The sequence below is a fragment of the Mandrillus leucophaeus genome, unplaced genomic scaffold, assembly GCF_000951045.1.
Source record: "Mandrillus leucophaeus isolate KB7577 unplaced genomic scaffold, Mleu.le_1.0 Scaffold729, whole genome shotgun sequence".
Classification (NCBI taxonomy): domain Eukaryota; kingdom Metazoa; phylum Chordata; class Mammalia; order Primates; family Cercopithecidae; genus Mandrillus; species Mandrillus leucophaeus.
In genome coordinates this window covers 1,604,111-1,607,046 of record NW_012107908.1, presented here as the reverse complement: position 1 = coordinate 1,607,046, position 2,936 = coordinate 1,604,111, and the positions used below count along the sequence as shown (strand labels likewise).

Sequence of the window (2,936 nt, the reverse complement as noted above, 5' to 3'; positions counted from 1 at the left end):
TTGACTCAATTCAGTTTGCCTCATTCTTGGAAGCCTCATCAAAATTCTCCACAAGATCTGGAACTTCATCATCATCATCCTCTCTGGTAGCAAGCGGTGATTTTCCATCTATAGACTGTTTGGGCAGAGCTTCGGCCAGTCTCATTAATCTAGTCAGACTATCTGCACCAAGCTGGTTTACGATGCTGGGTAGCATTTCTGTCAGCTGCTTCGTCTCAGCATGGCCTGTAATGCTGAATGCGTGCGCTGCCAGAGATGCCTGAACTTTAGGGTTGTTAAAGTGGATCACTGTTCCTTGGTTTGTAAACATATTCACCTCTTCAATACCAGAGATATCGTTTACCCCTAACTTCTTTAAGGAGAACTGAAGTTTTTTATCATCTGCTGTGGCTGTTCTATAAACCACCACCTTCTTTCTGCGAGCAGTTCCTTTCCCACTAATGCGCACTTGTGCCTGCAGTTTGGCGAGTTTTTCCTGGTTCATGATTGTTTCTTTCATCTTGTCGGAGCGAATAAGGGGTCGCGAGGGGGCCTAGAGTTGGTGCTCACGGGGTCTGAGGTGGACCAGCTGAGATTAGGCGCACGCACGCGGGGACGCAAGATGGCAGCTAAAGGGCAACAATATACTTCTAAATAGTTCACGAGTCAAAGAATAAAACCCAAAATAAATTATGTAATATTTTGCATTGAATGATAATAAAAATGTAACATATAAGGATCTGTGAGGTGCAGCCAAAGCAGCCGTTATGGGGAAAATTATGGTTTAAATACTCATATTAGAAAAGAAGAAAGTTTAAATGTTTGTATTAGAAAAAAAGAAAGATTTAAAATTAATTATTTATGGTTTCACATTAAGAATCTAAGAGGCCACGTGCGGTGGCTCACGCCTGTAACCCCAGCACTTTGGGAGGCCAAGGCGGGCAGATCACCTGAGGTCAGGAGTTCAAGACCAGCCTGGCCAACATGGTGAAACCCCATCTCCGCTAAACATACAAAAATTAGCCAGGCGTGGTGGTGGGCATCTGCAATCCCAGCTACTTTGGGAGGCTGAGAATCACTTGAACCCAGGAGATGGAGGTTTCAGTGAGCTGAGATTGCACCACTACACTCCAGACTCCAGTCTACGTGACAGAGTGAGACTCTGTCTCAAACAAACAAACAAACAAAGAATCTGAGAAAAGTAAACCAAATTAATTAGAGGAAGAAAATACTAAAACTAAAAATAGAAATCAATGCTACAGAAAACAGACAAGCAACAGAAAATTAACAGTGAAGAGTTAAGTCTTTTAAAAGATTGTATGTTTTAAAAGACAGCGTCTTGCTCTCATTCAGGCTGGAGTGCAGTGGGGCAATCATAACTCACTGCAGCCTCAAACTCCTGGGCTCAGGTGACCCTCCTGCCTCAGCCTCCTGAGTAGCTAGGACTATAAATCCGTATCACCATACCTGACTAATTTTTAAATTTTTGTAGCAATGGAATCTCCTTATGTTGTGCAGGCTGGTCTCAAACCCCTGGGCTCAAACTATGCCCCTTGATTGGCTTCCCGCAGTGCTGGAATTACAGGCATGAGCCTTCGCGTTGGCCTTAAAAGATTTTTAAAAATTGATAAACCCCTAGTCAGATATCAAGAAAAAAAGAGGAAAACCCTACAAATTATCAAATATCAGGAATGAAAGAGGAGTTAGCACTACAAATATCACAAGCATTGAAGAATAAAAAGTGATAATATTATGAATAACTTTGTCAATAAATCAACAATTCAAATAAAATGTATGAATTCCTTGAAAGACTAATTATCAAAAATGACCCAAAGTGAGACAGAAAATATAAATATCCATAAATATTAAAGAAATTGAATTTGTTATTGAAAATCTTTCCACAAGGAAAGTTCCAGGCCCAAATAATTTCACGAGTGAGTCCTAGCTTTCTTTGAGAAAGAAAGAAGACCAACCTCAGGCAACTCTTGCAGAAAACAAAGGGGATAAGAAAACTTTCCAAATTATTTTATGAGCCCATCACAATCCAATTACCAAAACCTGACAAACCCATTATGGAAAAAAAAGAGAAAATTACAGAGCCACATCTCCCATGAACATAGGCAAAAAAAAAAAAAAAAAAAGCACAAAACATTAGCAAATAAAATTGGACGATGTATTTAAAAAGAGTAATGCATCATGACCAATTGTGATTTATCTCAGGAATATAAAGTTGGTTTAGCATTCAAAAATCAGTCAACGTAATTCACTGATTAACAGACTAGGAAGGAAAAAAACCCCCATATGATCACTTTCAATAGATGCAGAAAAACCATTTGACAAAATCCAGCACCCACTCTGGATTTTTAAAAAGAACACTCAAGCCGGGCATGGTGGCTCACACCTGTAATCCCAGCACTTTGGGTGGTTGAGGCCGGAGGATTGTTTGAGGCCAAGAGTTCAAGACCAGCCTGGGCAACATGGCGAGACCCTGTCTCAATTAAAAAAAAAAAAAAATCAAAATGAAAGAGCATCCTGCAGACTAGGAGTAGAAGTAAACTTTCTTAATCTTATAAAGGGCATCTGAGAAAATCACACAGCTAACATAATACTTAGGAAAATTAAACACTTTCCCCCTAACGTCAGAAACAAGGCAAGGATGCTGCTATGAACCGAATGTGAATCCTCAACATTCTATGTTGAAGACTAATGCCCAGTACAATGGTATTTAGAGATGGGGCCTTCAGGAGGTAAATAGATCATAAGGGTAGAGCCCTCATGAACAAGATTAGTGCGTTTTTAAGAAAAAACACGAGATACCTTGCTTTTTTCCTCCTCCATAAGAATATAAGGACATATGAAGATATCCAGAGGCCAGGTGCAGTAGCTCATACCTGTAATCCCAGCACTTTGGGAGGCTGAGGCAGGAGGATTGCTTGAGCCCAGCAGTCTGAGACCAG

General features: G+C 40.3%; 1 pseudogene across 1 annotated transcript; it reads right to left on the bottom strand.

Annotated features, from left to right (window-relative positions):
* Positions 1 to 6: 6 nt before the first annotated feature.
* LOC105528681 lies at positions 7 to 611 on the bottom strand (annotated as a pseudogene). Its single transcript, XR_001004394.1, has one exon. The product of XR_001004394.1 is annotated as a transcription factor BTF3 pseudogene (transcript).
* Between the last annotated feature and the right edge of the window lie 2,325 nt (positions 612 to 2,936).